General features: G+C 40.5%; 1 protein-coding gene across 11 annotated transcripts in view; it reads left to right on the forward strand.

Moving 5' to 3' along the window:
- The window catches only part of DENND1A (DENN domain containing 1A), a 206,363-nt gene that overhangs the window by 73,274 nt on the left and 118,841 nt on the right, over nt 1-14,248 (forward strand). The gene's annotated exons all lie outside the window — the stretch shown is intronic.

Consider the following 14,248-nt stretch of genomic DNA (forward strand, 5'->3'; position numbering starts at 1 on the left):
TTAGCTGTAATGAAACCTGCTAAGTTAAAGGTTTAAATAAAACCCGTTCTAAGTTAAAGATGTTATTAGTTTGTCTTGCCCGTGTGGTCCTAAGCACAAGTAGTCTGTGCTGCATATTTAAACACTTGACAGTTTATTTAACGTAGAAAGGTCATATTGCAACTGTTCCAAGCCTCAGACGTTTAGAACCTAGAACTCCAGTTCCCTTGGGTGGAGAAGGGGTGCTGTGTTGTGGGGCTTGTTGTTTCTCCTTTTTGTAGAAATATCCACTTGCTGACTCTGAAAACCACGAGGTGTGTGGGGACAAGGGAGAGACCTTCTGCTGTCCTAGACTGAGTGTGCCACAGCTCCGGGTTGCTCTGTGCATTTCCTGAAGCTGCTGACCGTGTAAACTAGTGCAGGGCTCTTACCCGAGAGTCGCTTCTCTGCTGACAGTCCTTTGTTCTTGTTTCATCTCGCTCTGCTGCCTCCCGCTTTTAATCACGGCAGTGGTAAAATTGGGGATCTGAGTTCATGGGTGTTGCATCCATGGAAGTGCAGTCGGAGGCACAAGTATGCTGGTGGGAAGTTCTGGTGGGAACTTTTTATTATTACTTTTTCTTTCTTCTTTTGTTTTTTTTTTTTTTTTTTTTTTTTTTTGAATAGTAAAAGTAAAGGGCAAAATGAATAGTATAAGGAATATGTGCAGAAGGGAGAAATGAATCCTTACGATGGTTTTAGGAAAGAGCTGGAGGTAAGGATGGACAGGGAAAAGACGCGTCGTTGATACATGGGTAGAAGAAGAAAGGTAGCCCAGTTAGGATTTTAGCTGTTGTTTATAATATTCCATGCATGATTCTTGGACATCTTTTTTTTTTCTCCCTTATGTGTTAAGGTAATTCTCGCCAAAATAAAGAACTTTAAAAAAAATTAAAAGTGAAATCCTCTTGTGTAAGACCAGAGATTAGATTTCACATGAACAATTGCTGTCATGGAGTTGTCCTGGATTGCAACGGTCAATTGATTTAACTGAACAAACGCCAGGTAATTTTTATAGCAGTAATAAGTGCCATTAATTCTGAATATTACCTCTTGGAACAAAACTTACGATATTGGTGTAGTGAAAGTATCAGTTCTGTGCCATTCTCTGCTAGTTGGGTTTTGCTGCTATTTTGGTATGTGGAACAAGAGCAGTATTTGCTTTCAGAATATGACGAGTAAATATACAAAGTTAGTTATGACTTCTATTTGCTTTCTCTCAGCGCTATCCTTCTCAGAGACCCAGGTTCCCTTAAACCAAACAAAAAAGCCCCTTCCTTCTCCTTTCCCCCTCCTATATTACCAGTCCAGGGCAATGCTAATTTAACTGACTTGTAGTGAACTCAAGGAGCAGTGAAGGTGTGTCAAAGGAAGTTTATTGGAGATTTTGCCAAAGCTTTAATCTTGACTGCAAGTCAAAACACTTTTGTAGAGTATCAACAAGAAGGATCACAACAAAAAATGTCAAGTGTTAGTAATACTAATGTATTGCTACTGGTGGAATTGGATGAAGCTAAGAATACTGCATTCTAGCCCAGCTAGTTCACTGGTCTTGCCTACTGACCAGAAACCAATTTTACTTAATTAATTAGGGCTTCATGTCACACCTTCTTTAGTTACTGAACAACTGTAACAGAAGTAATTAAATCATGTCACTTTTTATTACCTTTGGCCCTGGCTGACTGGCTTGGAAACTTCCATTTTAGTGCTAATACAAAATGAATTAGCACATCACCTTGGGGAAAACCCGGTTCCCTGGCATCAAAAAAGCAGGGAGGAAGTAGTTAAAGTGCAAGATGGATAGATCTTCTCTTCCACAAATGGATCACTTCTGGGTTGCTGTCTGAAGGCTTACAAAATGCGTCTGTCAGGAATGAGACCGTCCTGTACTTGCTGACAGATGTCTACAACATTCCCCCAACGAGATTACATGGCAACTTCCACCTTCAAAAATCAAGATGTGGCAGGAGCCCTCAGGTTATGCGGTGGTAATTGGAGAAGCAGGGGCTGTTCTGAGAGCTAGAACTGCTGAGAAAAGCCGCGTGAGTTGACTTCTGCATATTGTTTCAATAGAAAACATGATTCAGCCACACTGTAATAATAGGAGAAAGGTTTTATATGGCTTCATGGAGGCAGTGTTGTCGGGATTGTGCGTGGATCTGAAATAAAACCCTTAATTTGTGACCCCGACTGTTTATCAACGTGCTTGAGAAGAGAAAGATCTTCCTCCAAACTATACAAGTATTATTTACCTAACAGTAACTTACCTCAATGTGTTTTAGAATTAATTAGTGTTGGAGCACCAGCTTGCGTATTCAGAGAATAAAGTGATTGTGGGCAATCTCCTGTTTTAATTGTTTGCTTAAACTGATTGTTAGACAAGAAGTCTCATAAATAAAAATTGTGCCCTCTAGCCGGGGAAAGGGCCAGAGAGTTTTTTTCTGTTAATTTGTGTGTCAGGTTTTCAGGAAGTCTGTTGATCAGTTCATCAGTGATGTTTCTGCAGATGAAGAGTCAAGTGCTATCACTTCATATGCTTATTTTTGCATCTAAATGATTCTCATTTCCTACCCCAATTTTTTCTGTATTTAATTTACTAAAATGGAAAGAATCAGTGTAGTATCCTAGAACATTGTCTTATGAACACACACAGGTATGAAGCTGCATTATCCAGCTTTGCTTTTTGGTGTTGAAATGATACAATGCTGTCTGATTAAAACAAAACAAACAAACAAAAAAAACCAACAAAAAAACCACTAGTCTGGGCTCATCAGTTTTCCTCAGTATACATCTCCCCCGTGTATTTAGAAATGGGATATTTGCCATCTTGGTCCTAAAGTGTTTGCCTCTTACTAAAACTTTGCTTGTCTTTGTTGGTATGATTCTCCAAGCTTTTTCTGACTCAGACTGTGGTACTGATGGATGAGATAGTCACCCCGTGGTGTGCTTTTATTAAGTAGAAATTCCTTTCTGTGTCTCGGAAGGCAGTTCTCTCTCTTGTGTGACAGTGTGATTAGCCAGTGAAAACCTTGGCCTTCCTCCTACGATGTCACTAATTGATACTTACCTTCCATTTAATGTGACAGCTCTGATTATTGTACTCTAAACATAACTTCATATCCGAGCGAATTTTTTTTCCCGGAGCTGGGCGTTGGCCTTACATGAGGTTGGTCGCTCCAGAGATGGAAAGTGTTGGCCGGTTGGGAGTCACTTGCCCTCTGAACCTGTCACAGTCATGATGTGGGTGTATTTGAGCTGTATTTATTACACTCAGAGTTTCTTAACTCAGAGGTTTTGGAACTCAGGCTTCTTTTTTCTCCTTAGGCTTTAACATAGGTTGATGGCTAGCGACTAAGCCAAAATATATGGGTAAAAAACCCCTCCGATTCAAGAATAAAAGACCCAGGGAGAGGCAGAGATTTTAGAAAACATATCTCATGCTCAGCTTCAACTTTTAGATACGTGACGAATTTCCCTAGTAGCTGAGCAAAAGTCCCTAGCAGCCTTTCAGTGTGGCTCTTGAAAACAGATGTGTAAAATTTTCCTTCTCTTCAGGGATTTATGGCATTACAGATTGTAATACAAAGTATGTCAAAGTCCTGTGGCTTTCGGAGCTCACTGTGGCAATGTGCTCTAACGCATTGTGCTGATAGGGAGGACTTTTGATTTATAATAAAAAGTTCATAATTCTACTGAAATTTCAGCTCAAACTTAGTAGTAGAGGACATGGCTCAACGAGCACATATGATTGGAGTCTGTAATGAAAAGGAGCTGTTTCTCTGGTCAAGGAAAAAGGATTAATTTGCATTGGGATGAAAAGGCTGTTCAGGATCTACTATTTCAACCTGTGATAGACTTAAGAGTAGTCTTTGATCCCCAAATGAAATGTGATGGGTTTCAACTGATGCCAGATGTCTCAAACCTAGTGGGATCTCTGATTGTCTGCCACATCTAGAATTCTCTCTCCGAGCACTTTCATGTGTGCTTTTAAACATGGTTTGAGAAGAGAGATTCCTTGACAAGCTAAGCCTTTGGAATCCTTTCTCTGCATTGTCACTGGTGGTGATCTTTAGGCTCTCATGCTGCCTAACACATCCTGCTTTTTTAAAATCAAGCCTTGTGTCCTAGCCTGTTCTAACTACCTCATAACCAGTTTCTTTTGATGTCCAGGAAATTTAGTGCCAGTATCATCTAACTTTTCTCAGTTTAAAGCTGTTCTGTGCTCTTATTTGTTAATTAGAGCATTTTTCTTAACCCTGGCCAAGTAAAAAAGTTGTTCCATGTATTCCTGTTGGCCTTAAGTGGAACATTATTGTTGTCTTTTTAACTCCAAGGCTATTTTCTTGCACTTCATAAATCTTATTATAAACTGTCAAGCACGTCAGTATACCCATCTTCTCACCAAGTGTGCTTTATGGGATATTCTTTGCCTGTGGTTTTAATAAGAGTATAAAGACATAATTGGCAGTGTTTGCCTTGTAAATGCAAACAAAATTTTTTCTTTATGTACCTTTATTTCATGTCGCTACTTCAGTCCTTTTCTCTTGAACATGCTTGAGAAGTTTCTTTCTTGGTCTTAACCTAAAAAAACCCCGAAGATTTACAACCTTCCCTTCTGAAAAGGGACAAGAGACCTTGTGATTGTGTTTGGGAGTTTATGAAACTTCCCATTTCATCTTACCTCTACTGAAACCCATGCAATTTTGATTTATTTTTTTTAAGATAATGCACTTGATCTTCTGGAGTTAATTACCTTGGCATGCTGAGTTTGAGAAGGGAGGTGTGCCTGGTCAGATGGGTTGATGTTAGCCGGTACAGTGAGAACTGCAGCTTTCTACTCCAGAGAAGCCTTGTGTAGTTGGGCTTGTCTCTTGTAAAGCTGATCAAATCGCACTGTTCTTTTCTTCTGTCGTCAGCCTGTGCCCCAGGCTTCAGAGATGTACATACTCTCCAAAATCTACTTACAGTTTGGCGTTTTGTTTCAGCAGACCCTAGGTTCTGTCTCTTAAATGAATTCCATTCTCTTTTCTCTGCGTGGACCGACTGGAGAAATGTCGCTTGGCGTGTTCTCCCAATGGTATGAGTAACTTATATGTTAGGAGTTAAAAGTCTTTGGTTTTTAAAAAGGAGTGATCTACCAGAGAGAAAGCAGAAAGTCCCCAACAACAGAACAGAACTTAAAGATGTTTCTGTAATAAATTAAACACAAAATACTCGATCATAAAATTCAATAATCTTTCTTAAATTTTGCAGTGATAGGTAATTCATGAGGAAAAAAGCTTGACTATTGAAGATATTTAAAATTTTGTACATTCTAAATTATGCCTCTATTTATGTGTCTGTGAACGTACAGTTTCCTTGTACAGAAATACAGGGTGTTACGCATGGACCTATGAGCCAAAAGGTGCGGTATTCCTGTTTTCCAGTATATAGTGTCACGCTCCAGGCCCTTAAAAAGGATTCTTTTTGTATAAAATGTTTTTCAGTGAAAGTCCAAGGCATGGTTTTCATGGAAAAGCTGTTTCTTTTTCAGACTGTAAAATGATGTTTTCTTCCTGCACGGAGGGCTCCTGCGAGAAGCGGGGGAGATTACTGAGCGCTGGCTTGATAGATGCTTCATGATGTTGCATACTGTAATGCTGAAGTTCTTCTGAATTCATTTTATTTACATAAATTCCACAGTGCAGCTGCACTGGCCTTTTTTTCCACCCCCCCAAGGTTTTAGAGTGACCACAAAGAATCCGAGAAAGGGTGACAGCTTTGTCAAACTCAGGCTTCAGCTCCATTTGCGATGTCCCAATTAGATGTTAGCACACTAACAAAAGACCCTCGGAATGGTTATCTCAAGCTGCTCTTGCACTTTTTAGCTTGACTAAAATGTAAAATTGTTACATCATAAATCTCTTTCTTACAGTTTTCTGGCTTCATGTTGTTAAAGGGATGTATTCAGCTCCTTGAGCTGTCTTTTGTGAGAGCCGCTGCTGCTCTGTTTCAAGAGCCACTGTGGCTGTTTGGGGAGCGGTTGGGTTCAATAGTGGCATTTACTGAACTTGGGAGTCTTTGTGCGAGCGGGACTTGCTGTAACTGCTTATGCTTGGTCACACTGGGTAGAAAAACAGGAAAGGGAATGTTTTAATTGACTTTTATTATTAATACACAGTGGCAAGTCACCAAAGCAAGCACTTTCTATTGACAATTATATAGAATCATAGAATCATAGAATTGTTGAGGTTGGAAGGGACCTTTAAGATCATCGAGTCCAACCTTTAATAATAGTATATATAATATATATAATAGAATATAGTATTAAGATGCTCCATAAGACGAGATGCTCAAGTTCTGCGTGAGCCAGGGCTGTGGGGTTAAATACTTCTAAAATATGTACAAGAGTCATTTGCTTAAGCTACAGAACTTCTAACTGAATCTCCTGGAATCATGGAAAGAGCACTCAGAGGTAATAATCAAAGGGAAGTTTATAACAAAACCGGGGAAAATGCAAAAAGGAAAGATCCTATGAGAGCAAGAAAAGGAAAGGATTCGGATGGCTTTCTGCAATGGCAGAGGCACTTACAATGGATTGAGGTCTAATGCAGAGACAAAACTTCGAAATAAAAAAAAAAAATAAAAGCTGCTGTTCACAAAAGGCTGTTGGCTGATCCTGCGGAAGGTAAGCCTGCATCTCATCAACATGCACAGATGTTGCTATGGAGATTTGTGGGTATGTGTGTATGTGTTTAAGCTTACAAGTGTGAGAATGTGTCAATAGACTGAGTCTAGAAGAGAGAATAATGATGTACTGAGTTCCATAAGGTGTAGGGGAAGACACTGGAACACATAAATGGCTGAACTGGGAATTTAGCCTACGGAAATTCCCAAATGAGCCCAGAGATGTCTTGGTTCTTTCAATTGCATTTTGTAAAAATGCTTAAGCATTGGGTGGGGGAAGGAAAAGAAGGTGAAAAAAAAATACAAAAATTAATAGTGTATAACTGCAAGGAAAATAATAGGCATATGAAGACTCAGCTCTCTCTTGAGGGGAGGAAAAGGATGATTTTAAAAAATATGTAGTTAAGTCACATAACTTAGTTGTTAAAAATTAAGGTGGAATTTAAAAATAATAAAAAAGGGAAATTCACATTTTTCATGAAGGGAAGGAAAAAGTGTTTTGACGGCTGTGCTTTTGCTAGTTACAGTTGTGTCTGCAGAAGACCACTGCAGAGCATGGCGACTGGCAAACCTCGCTTCGTTCATCATCAGAAGCTGCAGTCGCGGTTATTAACTTAAAATAGGATATGATCGCTGACGTTAGGAATAATGCTCTCTGGGAGGAGCATCATCAGTTACCAGATGCAGGAGAATGGAAAGAAGCAGAATTGTTTTTAAGTATAAATGGTAGAGTTTTATCTTTAAAAGTAAGAAGTCTTAAGATAACTGGTCTCTGAGAGACTGTAGTAGTTTTTCATACCCATTTTTTTTCCAAACACGGTGGTGGAGGGATTATCCACAGAGAGGCCTGAGTTCTGGATGCAGGGATCACTCACTTGTCCGGCAGGTATTGACAAGTACCTTGAGCCAGAAAATGTATGTTCTGCTTAGCCCGGAACATTCATTGGGTGAATACGTTGCAGTTAATAATAGTAGTAATAATAAACCTCATCTTTTTTTCAATATGCTGAATCTTACTTGAGATTTTGATCTTGCACATTACTCTCCTACGGATCTCGCGTTTGGAACAGTGACGTGGCTTGGGGTGGCTGTAGAGAATGCGGCGTATGGATACAAGTCACTGGCACCATCCCAGTGTGACCAGGCAGGAAGAGGGGTTTCACTCATTAGACCAACGCTTTGACAGGCACAAACCTGCTGGGCTCCGCAGTGATTTCGCTGCCACGACTGAGCACCAGGTCATCTGTGATTTGAGTTAAATTATTCAGAGTCCCTGAAGTGAAACACCAGTGTGTTTTATCGATACGTGCACAAGTCATGCTGGCAGAAGAAATACTTGGCCTGAATTTCCTCTTCCTTCCACTTTTGTCAATCAGGAGTGCTTCCAGTGAAGTTACTGATGATACGTACTATGGTTTACGTAAGAGCCAAGCTCATTATTGACAGAATTAAGTATTCTAGGCCACTGTAGATTATTGTACTGATCAAAAGGTCAAGAATCAGGAACTCCTCGACTCCAATCCTGGCTAATACAGACAGATTTTTCTGGGGCTGTCACTACAGAGGAGTGTGCCCATCTGTAAAATGGAAATGACTGTTCTGTTTTGCAAGGAAGGTGGCAGTTTGTTATGCTGTTATCAAAATATATAGTACGTGTTATAAATAAATACATGTTAAAAATTCCACTTCGGATCGATGTGAATGGAAGGAATAAAAGTTATGTGTGCTTACAACTCATTCTATTAGGAGAAGCTGCGTTAAATATGTTGATGTTAGACTAGTTACTCAGTCTCATTAATTTCAAATGACAAAGATATACATACAAAAATGCAGTTCTGCCTGTATACGGACTGGAAGCTTTTTCTGTAGAAATGGTGGGACCTAAAGTGGTCGTTATCTTCGTAGGGTTCAGATGAAACCAAAGGTACTGCAGGTACCTTTCCAGAAGTGTGTACTTTGCTTTTTCGTGGTGTCAGCACACCAGTAAAATTGAATGCTGGAGCTGTCAATGTTAAAAATTAGTCTTATAAGCAGTTGCTATGGTAATTAGCAAATACTCATAAATCATTTTAAAAGGTACCCCCTGCCACTGGGGTTTGCTGCTGCTACATTGGAACACGTAGCATTCTGCTGTTGAAGTTCTCAATACACCTTCAAACTTGTTAGTGCTCCATGGGAGTTTATTTTGATGACTTCAGCTTTCACAATGTTCTTCTACACTATTGCTTCCTCTCTCACAGTTGTCTGTTACAGCTAACACTGGGAAATCTCTCCCTTTTTAAGTTGATTTCATTGGAGATTTACCTTTCTAACAGTAAGTAAAACTCCTAGTTCCCTACGGTGTTTGCCCATTTGCCCAGGCTCTCTTTGCGCTTGACCTTGGATGTACCTGGCGTTTGTGCGATAGCTACGGTCATTTAGAGGAACTCTCCTTCATTCTAATGAGCGCTCAAAAAATATCAAAAGAAATGATAAGGGTGAAATTTTCACATTTCAAAGAGAGTATATTTATTTTCAAAACCTCTATTAATTAGTAATGCTTCAGAACTGGATAAGAAACAGCTGTGTTTTCCTGAGGAAGGCATCTTTTACTTGATAATGAAATCAACTGGATACCAGTGTAGATATGTTGCTTAAAGAGTTCCCCTTTGCTATTCTTTTCTTGGCGATGTTGCATTTTCTTATTCAGTGTTGGACAATTCCATTTGGCTACATTAGTTGCATGCCTTCGCATCTAGGCAGTCACTAGGATAGAGCTATTGTCTTGGTTTTATATCTGTTTTCTTGGCTTTTGTGTTTGTTGGAGGCTAACTTTTATATTCTGATGGAGATAGAACAGTAGCTCTCATGTTTGTTCAGCTCCAAGTGCCATTATTGTCAATGAGCCCTTTCATTTTCCATAGGACAGAAGCCAAAGCACTGTACTAAAGTTCTGAAGCACGATCCGTAAATCTTCCAGTAAGCTAAGGTGGTGTTAAAGGGGGAAGCTTACTTTCATTTAAAATCCAAAACTGGGTGTTTGCATGGTAGACTGGGTACAAGAGCAGGGCAGGGAAATTTTCAGTTCCTTCTTGTATAGTTTTTGCCAGAGTCAACCTTATATTTGTGGCTGTAGATACTGAAACTGTTATTTCCAAAATTGCCCATGTCAAACAGGTGAGAAGAGGGCTCGGACTAGTAATAGATTAAAATGAGGCATCATTTTTTTGTGTGCTGTCCTGGCCTTTCTGCTTTTTGTCCAGAGGTACTATTTGGTCTGGCTAAATTTAAAGCGTTAGTTTCAGTTAATGTTCCCTCATGTGGGCAAGCTGGAAGGGGAATATCTTTTTAATTGTTGAAAAAATAAAAGTTGTTTGTAAACAATGCTAATAATTATTTTGTTTTGTTTTTAAAAGCTTTTGTATTCAGTGATTAATGAGAGTAGAAGGATCCTGGAAATCCACTTTCCTGCCTAATTTCATCTCTATTGGCAACTTAGTGTCGCTAAAGGAAGTTCTGTTGGGTCGTCTCTTGCTGCATCCTTCCTCCTGTGGAAGGACGTGTGTGTACACGCGTGGTTTGTGTGTGCCTGTGGATAGGTATGTGCATATAAATGCAGTTGCATTATTTCAAAAGAGCTAGCTAAATATTCTACGGTTTTGGTTGCGGTCCTTTCTGGATGTCAGAAAATGTGACCTGGCATGTGCTGCTGGGACAGTTTTTGCCTTTCATATGTTAAAGTGCACGAGTGGATTAATATGTTGAAAAATTCAAAGCTAAATTGACCGCAGTACAGCATTTTCCTCCGTCTAGTAGCTAATGCTGGGTGATGGCATTTTCTGTCCCGTGTTACTCTTGCAGCAGCGGTTGGGCTGTGCGAGCGGAGCTGCCCTGCGTCCCCCCAGTCCCCCTGTGTCCCCCAGTCCCCCCTGGTCCCCTCTGCATCCCCCCCCGTTCCCTTTGTGTCCCCCTGGCCGCCCGGGCCCCCCCCGCAGCGGCAGGGGTGACCCCCTTCTGCCTGCAGCAATGACCCCCGGCAGTTGCTGGGATTTCCGATCATCCCAATTTGCTGCTTTTTATATCCTTCCTGTTGTCTCGGCCTGCCTTGTCAGCTGTTGGTTTTGCACCGCTGTTCCTTACGCGCTGCATTTTGGAAACACGTATTTACAAGCTGCGATGCAGTACTGTTGTCTTAACGGTTTGCCTGACCCTAATTGCTATGACACATGTAACTAATGATGTTTTGTACTTTCAAGGAGCGCACTAAAAAGGTGATGACATATGAGTTACTGAATAAGGTACTGTGCAGCTTGTGCAGGAGAGTTTGTGCAGACCTTCAGCAGCACAATAAGCAGTTTTCCTGCGCCCGTGGTTGTCCCCAGTGCCAAGGGCAGAGGGAGGGAGCAGCCGAGCGCCAAACCCACCGCTCGCCTTCGACAAGCCGGATTTGGTCAGGCTTTGATTTGATTCTCATCGTCGGTGGCAAAAGTGTCGTTATATGTGTGTGTGTGTATATATCTGTGTGAGGAAACTGAAAATGGGTGTAAAATTTAAAAAAAAAAAAATTCAGATTGCACTTTTATTTTTGTTTACTCTTCAACCACAATCTGATTTATGCTTATTGGAGTCTTTGAACTTCAACTCCCTTGAAGAATCTCCCATCTCTCGCGTTTTTGATGTTGCTGGCGGGGGCTGTGTGTGTGCGGTGCCGGCGCTGCCGGGCTCCGGGGCTCTGGGCAATCTCACTCCAGAGCGCTTCCCTTCCTTTGTTTAACCTATGACCTGTGAAAACAAGAGTTAATCAAAAGTTCTAAGGTAGCTAAGAGGAAGGGGAAGTGTTTGGTTACAAATTAAATATGAGCAAGTCATAAGCCATAAATCTTCAGTAGTGCTACCAGTTGTGCTACTTAAGTTGCATGTGGTACAGAAAGTTTTTGGTTATAAATTCAACCTCCGTTTCTTTGGAGGGGGTGTTTAAAGGCTGCCTCAAGGATTTGCTTTTCGTAAGAAAAAACCCCACGTATTTTCTTTTTTCCTTTTGGCAGAGATCTAGAAGCAAATTCAGATAACTCCATTTCTTGATTTTTTTAATTTTTTTTTTCTCCTGATTTTAATTGGTCACAATTTGGTCTAATAAAAGCAGAACTGTTTCATTCTTGAGTAGTAAACACATGGAATAAGTGATGAAGCAAAAGTATTGAAGATGGCAGGATAAATTAGTTTTCTAATGTATCAAAAGCTTTCAGGATGAGAGAGATCCTGAATTCTGCAGTGACAAAGGAGGGAGGTGAAAATTGAAATGAGTTGTCTACATAATTTACGCAGGTTTGTGGTGGTTGGTTTGTTTTATCTCATCTTGCACCTCTGGTGAGCAGGAGCGACGCAGATCCCTGTGTATTGTGTTGAGCTGAGGTCTGCCGCAAGTATCGGCCGGTTTCCTCAGCTTCGGAACTGTGAAGCTTCTCTCCTCAAAATGGAAAGGTATTCGTAAAATAAGAAAAAGAAGCAGTTATGCTGAGATTCTAAACCATTATTTGGAAAACATGGATTAAAATACGGAAGAGTTAAACAAAGAACAGTAGTGAAGTTCATCATAAGATACCAGTGAAGAGAGAAGGGCAAGCCGACAAGGAGTGGGCAAATGCAACAGAACAGGGCTGTGGCTTCCCTCTTCCTCCATGGAGGGGTTGCTGATCTTTCGGCTTGTGTGAATATGAGACATTATCTGGGCTAGTTTTATTAGAATCATAGTGGCTATTTTCTAGGTGGTGGGTGAAAGCATTAAAACTGGATTTGTCTGGAGGATTCTCGTGGATAGAACCTACAGGTTTGTCGTGTTTGGTGTATCGCCGTAATAAAGAGAACTGCCTTGAGTCTGCAGTGAGGGGAGGTGTAGCTGTGACCAAGCAGGCCCCTGACAGGCCAGACAAGTCAATCTTTGAAGAAGGGACAGAGCCTGACCCTGGATTCAGAGCCCAGCGGGTCCCTGTTGGGTACCTGCACCCCTGATGCCGAGGGTGCTGAGCCTGCTCTGTGCCGCCCGCCGGCGCTGGGGCTCGGAGCAGGGCAGCGCTGGCAGAGCTGGGCCCAGCGACCTCCTTCTTCTTTGTTGCTTTTGTACGGACACATTACGTTTTTGTTGAAGGATATTAGTTGTCCAGTGTAAATAATATTTTAAAAGATCCTAATTTTAATTCTGTAAATGTAGTTTTCCAGCAAGGTCCCCGCGCAGTTAAGCAGAACTTTAAAGCTGCCTTCCCGAAATAGGTTTTGGGTTCGTACTGCCAGCTTTCTGCTGCCTTGCTTTTCTGTCTTTTCAGACTCTTTTGATAGATTCCTTGCAAGGATTTGTTTACCAGGTTCTTAATCTCTACTTAGCAGATAGGTTTTGAGAGGATTTCTTGTTACTCTTGTAATGGCTTTTAACTCTGCTGAAGTTTATTTAACTAAACAGAAAGAAAGAAACTTATCTTCTAAGTAATCCTTCTTGATTGTTTACAACATAATGCCAAACTTAAATGCTGGTTAAAGTGGTAATTGTCTGCCTTTCGCCTCTATTCCAATACATAGTTTGTAAAGATGCTTAGAGCATATTAATTTAAATGATAATACTGTCATATAACATGAAAAGTTAAGTTGCTTATCAGTATATTTTGATAAGCTACTTACATTTTACAGTAGCATTCGTGGGCTTCAAACAAATGTTAATGATGGAGTGCCATTCACTTTCTGTCTCATATATAGCTTCTCACTTCATTTATTACTAAAAGCTGTACGGTTAGGAACCATGGGGCACTCAATTCTTTATGGTTGTCAGGATGTAATCATATTTTGTAAAAACTTTAAATCCTGTCTACCTATATCAAAATAGAATCCGTTTGCTTCAGAAAGCGTCTGTGATTAACAGAAGAATCAGTTTGTGCGTCATGCAGACTTCTCTCCCATTCGCTGCAGCTGAGGGGAGATTCCTTGCCGGGATTTAAAAAGGAATTGGAATAAAGAACTGTGTCATGAAAACAAGTACAAAATCATACCAAAGCATACTGTAGTGAAAAGTAATATCTTAGCTCTGTCTTATTTTATGGAATGGAAGTGTAATGTAAATGAAAAAGATGTGATTTTTTTCTGCATGTTTGTCTTAAATTTGGCTCTCTGTTACTTTTGTAAGTTGAGTGCACGTTTACTTAAGGTAAAGTTTCTATTTGACTTAAATAAGGGCTGGGCTGAATACCATGATATGGGATGTGGAATAAGATTTGACAACAGTTAAAAGCTGAGTTATTGGTTATGCAATTTAAAAAATCCAGTTGTGTCAGGGTTCAAAACCAAAACAACTGTCTTCACTTTACTAGGACTCCCAGCTGTGTGGAAGATAAGTTACTCAACATACACTTTGGCAAATAATTACAATTGAAAATGTTCCAGCATACCTGAAGGTGACGTACATGAGTGTACATTTATCTCACAGGTTAAAAGCTTCCATTGGATTGTATGTTTGTTACATTCAGGGCGAGAAGGGGGATGATCTCCCAGCGCTGCCCTGCCTGAGACCCCAGTTTGCTCCAGCTGGTGCCACATTTGATGT

Source organism: Larus michahellis, chromosome 15 (assembly GCF_964199755.1).
Source record: "Larus michahellis chromosome 15, bLarMic1.1, whole genome shotgun sequence".
Lineage (NCBI taxonomy): Eukaryota > Metazoa > Chordata > Aves > Charadriiformes > Laridae > Larus > Larus michahellis.